At 37.9% G+C, this 12,544-nt stretch overlaps 1 protein-coding gene across 1 annotated transcript in view; it reads right to left on the minus strand.

Annotated features, from left to right (window-relative positions):
- Positions 1–868: 868 nt before the first annotated feature.
- Positions 869–12,544, minus strand: part of LOC148089241 (BCL11 transcription factor A-like) — a 150,510-nt gene continuing 138,834 nt past the window's right edge. The window contains exon 4 of the transcript XR_015713199.1: positions 869–889. The gene's annotated coding sequence lies outside the window, so the exon portion shown is untranslated. The remainder of the gene's footprint in view (positions 890–12,544) is intronic.

Here is a 12,544-nt window from a genome sequence, read left to right on the forward strand (position 1 = left end):
GAGAGTTTTCCAAGCTCTATAGCTGTTAAGGAAAGGTTACAGAGTGTTCTTCCATATATGTCCATGTGTGTGTGTGTGTGTGTGTGTGTGTGTGTGTGTGTGTTAATCCATATTCCAAGGCACAGTAAAATGAAATGTCAACAAACCTCTTCAACTGCAGTGTATAAAACATGAAGAGGCCGAGATGAATGGACTCCTGGAATGAGGGAGTGAAGGAGAGAAGTGAAGAGGGGAGAGACGGAGAGGATGTTGGAGGCGAGCGGGGTCACGGGGTTGAGGTGATAAGTCGCCTGCTGGCGAATTAATAGGGAGCAGATGGAGCTACCTATGCTTAATGTAGGGGAGTGGAGGCAGGAGAAGGGATTCATCAGGCGGCGGCGACGGTTGGTGGGCCGGCTCCTCCACCTGAAGGAGGATTTAGAGCCGTCCTGACTCAGGGTGACCCGGGAAGCGTCGCCCCGAAAATCAGAAATTATCATTTGTTATTGTGTTTTTAAGGCGCTTCGGGGCCATGACTCATTTGGGTGAGATCCAGTGTTTAAGAAGGAAACGTATTTAAACCCATTTTTTCAAATCACCCTGTTAATATTTCATTCTTTTGACTGTTCGTGGAGCACCTTCATCACCCCGTAACATATACATTTAAGACATTTTATATTGATTAATTTCACCTCATATATTGGATTTTATGAATTTATATTCTTCAGAATTATTAAATTAGTTATTTGCTAAGCTTGCAATCTTAGAAAGATTAAATTACGATTTAACTACATGACAATTAAAGCTCCTTCTTGTATTTCCTATAAATAAACAATGGTGCTGTTGGAATTAAAAAATCTTCAGAAGACACACATGTACTTGACATGGAGAAAAACAAAACAAAAAACATCTCTTTTTTTGTGCAATGCTTTAGCAAGGTTTAATAAACCTAACATAACAAAAATAAATAAATAAATCAGACAATATTATGCAATAACTTGCTTAGCAAAGAGATGTTACTGGTTGCTTGTAAAACTGTGGGACAGGAATCGTTATTTTTATAAATTATTATTGTTTTTTTGTAAATATTAGGTGACATTTTGTTTAAAATATTTGAGTTTTACTGAATATATCCGGTACTAATTCTACGAAGGAATTCTCAGGCATTCCGGAAAATAGAAAGATCAGTCACAACAAGCAACTTAATGTGTTTTACATTTTAAACAGCTCACAAAAAGAGAAAAAAAGGAAATGTCATCGTTATTTTCATTCAGATGATAAATATAACACATATTGTCTAATGGAACAATAGCTTGTGGCAAAACCTCTAGAAAATACTGAGCTATAGAGCAGAAGTGATCACTGGAAAAGCCCTGTACAAATAACAATTACTTACTTACTTACTTACAATCCTACCACCTGGATTCTCTCGCAGATCGAAGTCAAGTCTTTTCCGCTTGCAAAAAGTAGTCCTCACCAAAACTGCATCAGAATTGATTCATCGCCTCACAGCTCCGCTCCAACCATCAACATTAGCCCGATCTATCACCGCTCCTTTTCTTCATTTCACTTAGTGACACTTGAATTATTGGATGTTGAAAGTCAATGAACTATGGATGCAAATTCCAGGGCACTTGGCGCATGCTAAACTAGCTGAAAAAAAAAACAAAGCGCCTTCCAAAACCAGTTTGACATTGCAAGTCTCTGAAGAAGATGTTGCAGGATCAAGTGGCGTTTTAAAACAATCTTTTAACCATTAGCATCTTTTACCTAGCTTCCCTTTTTTGAACGCCGGGGGAACAGTGTCGGCCTTGCACTCGTGGTGGCGGCGGTTTTGTGTAGAAGAACACCAGATGATCTCCGCAAATGCCAAAGTCGCCCAATTAGCCACGACACTTTTCATGAAACTTAACAAAGGTCGAGTCAGGCTTGAAATACGACCCCCCCGTCACACACCGGAGATGACCTGGCGACCACTTTTGAGGTCCATTTGAAACCGAGGTCACCTTGACGGCACTTGTTAATACTAAGGATTATCTCAGGCTACGATCGTCGCGCCTCTAATTGGTCAGTGAAAAGATAATGTTCACATGGTATTTAAGATTCTGGGCTTAATTAAAAGCTGCTTCTTTGCCGCTTCACAGACAACAAACAACAAGTTTTTATGTCCTTACACATTACCGGATTAACATTGTCGAGAGGGAGCTGTTAATGTCGCCTCATCTTTATGGTTCTTGCCAGATAATGACCAAAAGGTCTGTTTCAAAAACATCCCTTTATGCATTTAACCGTCACCTGTGGGGTTTCAGCAGATTTAGCTCAATATTACACACAACTTTTCATGGTTACATGTGTGTCTAGAGAGACTTGTCCAACCTGTAGAGGCAGTTTCTAATAACAGAATTATATACTTTATCTTCAACACTTTTTCAGAAGAATGAGGGGCAGCTAAAGTTTGGAGATTAAGTTCAGCGTATATGTCGAGACGGTCTTGAACGAAAATCTTCCATTGTGCACAGAATTCAACACCTGAGATAAATGTATTACCAACTTTACTGTTACTAACATTGTTCCTGGATCAGAGCAGCATTCCATGAGAAGTTTCCATCAAATAAGGTCTGAATTAGCGGATCTGTTGTGAGGAGTCCCTCAAGGTTCTGTTTTGTGTCCTTTATTATTTTTGCTGTACTTGGGTAAAATCATCAGAGATTTCCTGATGTTTCTTACCACATTTTTGCTGATGACATCCAGCTCTACTGCTCTTTTGATCCAACTGAGCCCCAGAGGCTGAACAGCTTAGTTAATTGTTTGCTAGAAATCAAACAATGGCTGCGTGAAAACACTTTTAAGCTAAATGTGGACAAAACTGAAACTCTGGTAATTGCGCCTGACGATAAGGTTCCAGGGTTGAGTCAGTACTTGGGTGACTTAGGTCAGTCTGTCTGAGCCTGAGAAACCTGGGTGTTGTATTTGACAAAGACATGTCTCTAGTTGAACACTGTAAAAAAAACTGACCAGAAACTGTTTCCTTCAACTGAGAAAAACCTCTAAACTTAGGAAAATTATGTCACGACACGATCTCGAGTTTATAAACCATGGTTTTGTATCTTCTCGGTTAGACTAATGTAACAGTTTATTTTTGTGTCTAAACAAGAAGAAGCTGTCTCGCCTGCAGTTAATACGAAACTCTGCTGTAAGAATTCTGACCCACTCTAGTAGAAGAACTCACATTTCTCCAAACCTTAAAACTCTGCATTGGCTGTCAGGATAAATTTTAAAATCCTGGTTCTTACTTTCAGATCTATTCATGGTCAGACTCCTCCTTACATCAGTGATCTGATCCAGACTTATACCCCAGCTCGGGCTCTGAGGTCTGTGGATCAGAATCTACTGATGGTTCCACGCACACGGTTCAGGACCAGAGAAACTTCGAGGGGAATGGCCTCCAGCGCTGCATTTGTGGGTCACCTGGACTGTAAAGTTGAGGTGGTCTCAGACTACAATTCCCAGAATTCAATAGCAAAAGCAAAATGGCGGTGTCACTGATTGGGAGCACCTGTGAAGGCTGAGATCCAGCCATTCAGTAAAGAAAATCTTCAGAGATGAGACCAAGTTCACTCAGATTCACTCCAAAGACGCCAATGGTTGGTAAAGTATTTTGTTCATTCTTAGCTTTGATTTGGTTAAAGTCGTAGTTGATTTATTTATAGGTTGGATTTGTGAACAAATTGCAGCATTAACTTGATTTGGGTTTGAATGGGTTTCTGCTCAAACAGTGTTAATATTTGAGTTTGTGAAATTTAGAGTTAAATATTAGTTGAATGTCTTAAATGAATTGGACAAATGCAAGTGTTTAAATTAGAATTGGTAACCTTTGTTTCTATCTTTTAAAGGTTATCAACCTAATTTACTGATGGACCAACCAACATACAAGAAAGTAATAATGTGCTTGAGTCAGAGATTTGAGTTTTCCTCGTGTCCTTTAGATGTCGAATAAGGAAAATAACTTAATTTTGAGATAACTCAAGGGTTTTCAAAACTTTCCGGTTTTGTCTCCCCAGGAAACTTAGAGGTCAAGTCACTGTAGTTGATGGAAATGAAAGCAACTGCCATCTCAAACCGTAAGTAAACATAAAGAAAAATGAGGGTACAACAAAATTAAGTTAAAATCATTTTAGTGATCTCTGAGTATTTCTAGTATTTAAGGTAAGGTAAAACTTTATTGTGTGTATTTTAGATTAATTAAAATAAAAGTGCAAACGATGGGAGGACAAATGTTTTTTTTAATTTTTCAATTAGAAAATTCTTTCTATTTTGTTTATATTTCTTTTTTTTTATTATTCTATACTGTCACCACAATCAAATCCTGAGTTGTGTTTACAACATTGTGTATAAAGGTTATTCTGATTCTGAAACTGTATTCCAAAACTGCAGATTTTCTTCAGGAAGACAGTAGGGACGCCATGAACTATGAATCTCCAAGCTGAGTCCTCTTTTACTTTATTATTCTAAAATGTTCTTTTTTAAACAAAAACCTTCCACGTCAGAAATCACTTGACTTATAATGGCTTCTCCGAGTTATGAAGAAGCTTCAAAGGTGGCATGAAAGTAAGTCACGGGTTATCTTGTTGTTCTAGCCTCATCAATTTGGCAAAGGCAACGTGCTCAGGTAATCTCCGGCGCTGGAGGTCGGTGGTCTTGGGGAGATGCTGCTGTGAAGCAGACCTTCCTTAATGTCTCTATTGCCTGCACCTGACCCCACTATCCTGTCGTGGCCAAATTTAGTTTGGATCCACGCCACTACGGGAGAGTCGACAGACCCATTAATCAGCAGGAGTCTCCCCCCTGCTCATCCTGCGGGTCAGCGAGGGAGCAGAACACATGAGCCTCGCAAGTGCACACACACGTGTTCGTGGACGCCGTGCAAAAACACAAAATCTTAGGGTTTTCTTTCAAACTACTAAACTTGAATATGAAAAAATGTAGTATTCTAGAGTGAATACAAATGAAGTTTTAAATCAGACACCTTAAGGTTGATGCTGTTTGATTCAAGTCATTGGTCATAAACTTAGTTTCTATTTAAATCGCATCAAATCCGGCTGCGGATTTTAAACGTATTTCCCGATAACCAATCTGGATGTATAAGTTCAAAGCGTTACTTTGCATGTTTTATTTCGTAAATTGTACTTTTAGAGACAGATTTTATGAATGATCCAACTTTATAGGATTGAAAAGATACTGGAAAAAATGACAACTCAACTCTATTTTAGTGATGCGACCTTGCAGGGAGGTTCCGTGAATCTGAAGACCTGTGCTGTGTCTCAAATCGCTTACTTCTCTTAGTATACTAGAAGTTAGTATGCATCAGGATAGTGTATGTACTAACTAGTACGCAGATTATCAACAGATGGTGCGTCTCAAATCAAACACTGCTGCTACACACTAACCGGAAATGACTCGAAAGCTTCTTCTTCTACTTCTATTTAACGATGGTTGCAACCAGCTGTTGGAACGCTATCGCCACCTGCTGGCAGCACGTTTTGCAAGTTTGGAAAAAGAAATAAAGAAAAAATATGAGAATCTAAATATTCGGGAGATGTTTAAGCTGGTATCAGCACCCAAGACGTGTCATCTTTCTGCTGCTGAAAATGCACCTGTAAGTATATGTGTGTGTGTGTGTGTGTGTTTATATATATATATATATATATATATATATATATAATGACGTAACTTCCGTTTAAAACTTCTTTAAGATGGCGGCTGTTTAGGGTGGTAAGTGTCCATCAAACCATACTCAGTTTTGTGGGTGTTTTAGTACGCCAATTTAGTGTGCATGGCGCACTAAATTTCGCATACTAAGAATAACACTAAAAATACTAACTTCTAGTACGCTAGTATGCGATTTGAGACACCGCACTGGACTTGGCATGAGTCCTATGATTATTATGGTCGAACTATATTTCCCACACAACAAACACGGTTTCATAACGCAACCGGATTTGATCTCATTTATTTTTCACGTATTGGCCACTTAGTCCTTCAAACCTCACTACTAATTTACATTTGGTTAACCATAGTAGTCCAAAAAATACTTCACGTATATAACAAGTACATTGATATTATATGTTATAGTGTACTTTGGGTATACTTTTGGTAACTAAAAAAAGAGTCTATGCCTTAATAGGTAGTATCGTATATACTTCTGTGAACTTTATATCACATTAATATGTTTAATTACTCTCCAAGTTAATATACCTTATTAAATGATAAATTGAATGTCAAGTTTACTTATTTTTGCTGAGGGAGCTCTTGAAACAAATGCATTCAGATATTTGCAATGAAATGGAGTCAAAGAATAACAAAAGGTAACGTCATTCCGTTTTTGAGTGGCTGTACATTTCTTAATTAATATTTATAATTCATTCTTTTTACTTTAAAAATCCTCTGGGAGAAACTACTAATAAACCTATATAAAGAAAGACAATTTTAGAAGTTATACTTAACATACCTTAACTTTAATAAACTTAATTGGCTTAATATATCACACAGGAACATGTGTGTGTATCTTTATTTATATATACATCCCATGTTCACATATAAATCAACAAAAATGTAAATCCATATGAATGTATTTTGTTTTTAAATGTGCTAAAAACGAAAGAAAATAATTGCCAGAATCTTATAATTTGTGTCTTCTTACGTTTGCTTAACCCTTTTTTTTTATCTCATGGAGGCAACACAAGGGTTACTACAAGCACATTTGTTTTCGGGCCTTTGGGTCACCTTGACCCTAATATAAAGGGTTAACGAATGATTACAGCAGTGGTCCCCAACCTTTTCCAACTCAGGGCCCACTTTTAAGTCTCAAAAACCTTTGAGGCCGACCTCCAACCCCATACATACGAAGGCATTATAATACGTTCTCATTTCCTTGTCACATGTATAATACTTGAAGGAAAAACAATATAATGAGAAGAATATTTGAAAATGTTTAAACTTAACAAGTTTTAACATTTAAAACTATGTGTATTTTTATTCTTCGTTACGTTTGAGACCGCCATCTAGTGGACTCTGAAAATATTGACACTGCTTCATCAGACCATCACCAGAGACAACAAGAAGGACTAAGATTTCTACGATCCTTAAAACTCTTCACTGGCTTCCAGTTTCTTTCAGGATCAACTTTAAAATTCTGGTTCTTACTTTCAGATCTATTCATGGTCAGGCTTCTCCTTACATCACTGATCTGATCCAGCCTTACACCCCAGCTCGGGCTCTGAGGTCTGTGGATCAGAATCTACTTATGGTTCCTCGCACACGGTTCAGGACCAGAGGAGAGAAATCTTTTCAGGCTGTTGCTCCTAAGCTTTGGAACGATCTTCCTCTCTCTTTGTGCTTGATGGATCTACTGACTCTTTCAAGAAACATCTTAAGACCTTTTTATTTGTTCAGGCTTTTCCTTGATTTTCTGGAACTCCTGTTGTGTTATCAGTTTTATGTTGATCTTTAAAATATATATTTTATTGAGTATTGTTTTGATTGTTTAAGTGCTTTGTGACCCTGGTCTGGAAAAGCGCTATATTAATAAAAATTACTTACTTACTAAGGGGAACGGTGTGTATATATAGGAAATATCAAACTGTATTACAAGAATACCCGGGACACACAAAACGTACCAAAAATGGCATCATAACAATTTGTTCTGTAACTTTTTTCGTGATTAACGTGTTCATATACTTTCTCTTTAACGTGTGTTTAGATATTTGTGCATTGTACTTCAGGGGTATCAACGGTTTCTCTCGGGCCAATCCGCTCTCAATAAATGAGCACCAAAGCATTGGCACCAGCAGTATGTTTCCACCGGGCACCATCCTCCGAGTCGGGAACGACGCCAGAGAGAGACGGAGAACGTGTCTGATCGCCAGTAAACATTTATATGCGGTGTCACTGGTGTTCTTACCCGTCTAATGTGAGGCTCTGCAGGGAGATGAATGGTTGTACTGGGATAGATTAATGAGGGTTACCAAAGTCCCCAGATGTTTCCGTGGTAATTACTGGCATTTGTTTATCAGGAAAACAAGTCACATCAAGAGCAAAGCATTCATTATAATTTTTCATAATCTTAATAATTCAAGTATAGCGGCTTCATTTTGTTTCCAATTTATCATGCTAATGTTGTGAATAAATCTGCATATTGTTAACACTGTCTGATGGTTCTACCTTTAATGAAGCGAGAGGGTTGAATTAATGCATGCTGATGCGGGTCGTCCACCACCGGCCAAACGCAGCCAAAGTTCAAACAATCTAACAACCAGGTACTTTGTTTTCATCGGTCTGCAGACATGCAGATATAAATAATTAGCCCTTTGACCTCCGTGTTTACATTTTTATCAGGGCTCGATGGTTTAAGTAAAGAGAAATTAATGTGTAGCACACGTTTCATTTGCATCATCCATCCAATATTTCCTAATTAAAGGGGATGGCAGGTCCGTTAAACACGGAGCGTTCGACATATTGTACGTACACAGAACGTATTGTAACTACAACCAGATTAACTGCGGACAAATGTCTGTAGCATTTTTATTAACAGAAAAACTCTATCTTAGAAGATGATCCTAAAAGTGAAAACGATCACCTGGAACTATTGGGTAAACAAATTTCCATTATTGAAGGAAACGTGGATAATAATACAGGGAACCGATTTTTTTTTTTGTTTGGCAATGGACCAGTTCACCATCTGCACCTTGTGGTCCCTTATGATCACTACTTATCATTTGGATAAAAAATGTCAATGTCTTACATTAAGCTATTAAACTATAATAAATTCATTCATTACATTCCTGCTGCTTAATGATCAACTAATGTGTTGATTTAAGTGTCTTGAATAGATGTTGGAATTTATTGTATTTATCAGTATTAACTCTTTGAACAAAACTCTTTTCATTGAAATATTTTACATTAGAAAAGGAACTGAAGCCCTGCCCACTGAAAACTCTGTTTTTCTGGAGATTAAAACGTATTTATCATAACCACGCCCACTCTGTTGCGATTGGTCAAACATCGAGTTTTGTCACTGCACGTCATGAATCCAGGAAGTCTCCACTTCCAAAGAACGTTGTATAAACAAAGTAATGTGTTCAAATCATGGTCATGATGAGGGACTTGGTGCATCTTGAAGTCTTCAACATTTGAAACACGTGAGTGAGTCAGTAGAGTTGAAGTTTTTAAATGGGTTGCCCTTTAAAGAAGAATCTTCTACATCTAGACGAGGGGTCACCAACGTGGTCGCCCACAGACGCCAAAGAAGGAACCCTTGAGCCTGTTCAAAATATATTTTTCATACATCTTGTTTGATTTTGTGTTTACTTTCTTTGCCTCATTGGAGGAGCAATCATGTGTGTATTAGAGGAATATCATTTATCGCCCATAATAATATATATTAAGTTCTTTCAAGTGTGTCTTGGAGTTATGGGAGTGATGTGCTTGTGAAGCTTCATGAGACAGTGTCGTGTTGTTTAGAGGTCAGTAGGTGGCGCCATCAGTTTAAAAAGGCTCAAACTCTTCTTCTCTGATCTGCCATTTTGTCTTTTCACCATTTTTAGATCCTATAGATCAATCTACTTTTCTGAATGCCAAGAAAATGGGCTCACCTGGAAATATAAAAAGTGATTGGTGTTAACGCTAAAGATATCGCCTCAAACACTAATCTAGTTTTTCTAACGGTACCTATACAAAAATCACACTTTAATAAAGCAATTTCCGAGAGGTACTATTTTGAGCTGAAGCGAATCGTATGGTGATGAGGGCTCATGATGACTGGAGAAGACTGAAGGTGTGTCACTGAAGTCATTCTAGAATAAAGGTTTGGAAAGATGAATGACGCTTTCCGAGTGACGATGTTGAGGCAGCGCTAGCACAGAGCTCACCATGAGGTCACGGTCGTGTTGCTGGCGCTCATCGCGCTTCAGGATTAGACGTCGGACTGGACATTGTCGCATCCATTTTGTCTTGCCCCAGTTCCTTCGCATGAAATCAATAGAAAATCAAAATCCGAGGGTTTGCTGCTGGAGGTCAGTCCACACTGCGGTCTAAATATTTCATCCGGGACTCACGTCAGAGGCTTTTAAAGATGTGTGCTGGACCATGCTTACCTTGCTCTGCCCTCGGAAAGTGACAGGGCTGGTGTTTTAGTCCACTTCAGGACCAGGTTAAATCAATTAAAATATATTATTCATACGGCTGCACGGTGACCTCACGGAAAGCGCCATAATTCCACGATAAAGAAGGCAACAAAAAATAGCCACTTCACTTTGGCGAAATGAAAAAAAAGAAAATATCCAGCAACTCTCGAAGCTAATCGTTAGCTACGGTCGTTGCTATAAGATCCAGGAAGGAATAGAGAACAGATTAATGATTTATCGGGAGGAACATTGTCAGCACATTTTGTCGAACTATATATAAACACAGACTTCTACTGGACGAGGTCTTAACCGCCAACATCCGAGCTCAACTTCATAAGAAATATTTTCCTTATACGAAAATGATTTTTCTTTGTTTGCAGTTCAGGATGGCGTAGTTTGAGGGGTACGATAAGCACAGAGGAGTCGGACTGAGTCGTTAGGACCGACTCGTATATAATCGTCCCCATCTCTCCATCTGCTTTCTTTTCCGCTTACAATCTCTCCGTCTCACATTGCTTCTCACTTGCAGATGAAAGGAACTTCTCTGGCAGCGTGGAGAATGAAAATAATAGAGGAGCTGATAAAAAAAAAAAACGGAAGTCGGGGGGAAAGGAAAATTGATTCCAGAGTATTCTTCACGTTAGTCCGCTTCCTTTTACTGACCCACCAATTTTAGCAAACAGGCTTTTTCATAAAGTACATTTTGACAGGCATAGTCTCGAAGAAAAATCAAGGGTTGTCTGTATTTTCCAACATTCTATGGAGGAGATAAAACTTAAAGATCACCTGAAATTCCAACCTCACTCATTTTCTACTCGCCCTCATGTCGACTAAGAGTTATTTTCAGAGCAATCGGTTCCTTTTTTAGAGTTATAGGCAAAAATGTTTGTTCATTTTAATGTAGCAACTGGAGCTCAGGTTTATCTTCGTCCAAAAAGACGCTTAAAAACATCTAAATACCTCCATACTGCTCGTCTGTAACATCCCTCTTGTATTGAAGCCTCGACATGAAGAATTGTTCTGGACAAACTAAAGTATATAAATTTAATTTTGATTGTAGCGGAGGTTATCAGTCTCTCAGTTCCTGCCTGGAGTCTTTCTCATTCAAACTCATTGCAAGTGTCAGTGTACAAGATTTAGGATGCTAGCCTAGCAGTGTCCGCTAAAAACAAGCTTAAAATATAGCCTTGTTCAATTTTTTCAGGAACAATTTGTTTAGTCGAGGCTTCAATATAAAAAAAACCACATGAGTAGTATGGAGGTATTTGGATGTTTTTAAGTGTCTTTTTGGACGAAGATGAAGAACTTGACAACTGAGCTACAGTCGCTACATTAAAATGAACACACATTTTTGTCTATAACTCTAAAAAGGAACAGATTATTCTGAAAATAATCCCAACCCCTAGTTGACATGAGGGTGAGTAGAAAATCATTACTAATTGCATTACTGTGTGTAAACAGTATTTGGGATCAATCGTCAATAATCACATATACCGAGGTGAGGAAGGAAATGAACGTCATTATGACAGTGAAAATAAAATGTAATGAACCCCCAAAAACGGTTTGTTGAATACCTGGAATGTTTTATTTTTAGACTAACGAGATGGTCTCATATAGAGTTTGTGTTCTTAGTTTAATTTGTTTAAAGCTTTATTTTTGATTAAACTTGACAATAACAAGTGCTAATAACCAATAGAAGATAACACTTATTTCTGTGCTGCCAGGTTAAAAATGACTCACGGACCAATGATCCATGAGACTGAACAGCTGGGCTGTCAGATGGAACAATGAAATTGGAAAAAGAACATCATCTCAATTTGTTTTACTTTCCATGCCGTTGTAAATTCACAAAACAGAAACAAGTTAAATTAAAGCAGCATAGCTACTCTCACACACATCAGGGCCAACAGATGCTTACAGTATGTGGTGTTTCAGAGTTTTAGAATTATTGTGATATTAGAGATGTTAGGAAAAATGAATGAACAACTGCTCATCATAACAATGTCTGATAATTAATGCAAGCTAAAGAAACTGATTTTGTTATTCAGGATGTCGTTATTGATGACTTTTGTTAGACTTTTGTTTTAACTGAGGAACGTGCAACACAACTACTGACCCAGGTTAAAACACAAACCTGTTTTTCACATTAATATTAACGAAAGGGGTATAAAGTAGTGATGATGAAGCTTCATGAAACAGTGTCATGTTGTTTAGAGGTCAGTAGGTGGCGCCATCAGTTTAAAAATGATGTTTCATTAGTCTACTAGTCATCTACTTTGTACATGAGGCCCCTGGAAAAAAAACCTTTTTCTTCAACTTGAAAAAAGTCTCTCCTGATAGTTCCATTTGGAAATAATTTTTTAACTATTTAAATGAAAGCAGTT

Source organism: Callionymus lyra, chromosome 1 (genome assembly GCF_982586985.1).
Source record: "Callionymus lyra chromosome 1, fCalLyr1.hap1.1, whole genome shotgun sequence".
Lineage (NCBI taxonomy): Eukaryota > Metazoa > Chordata > Actinopteri > Syngnathiformes > Callionymidae > Callionymus > Callionymus lyra.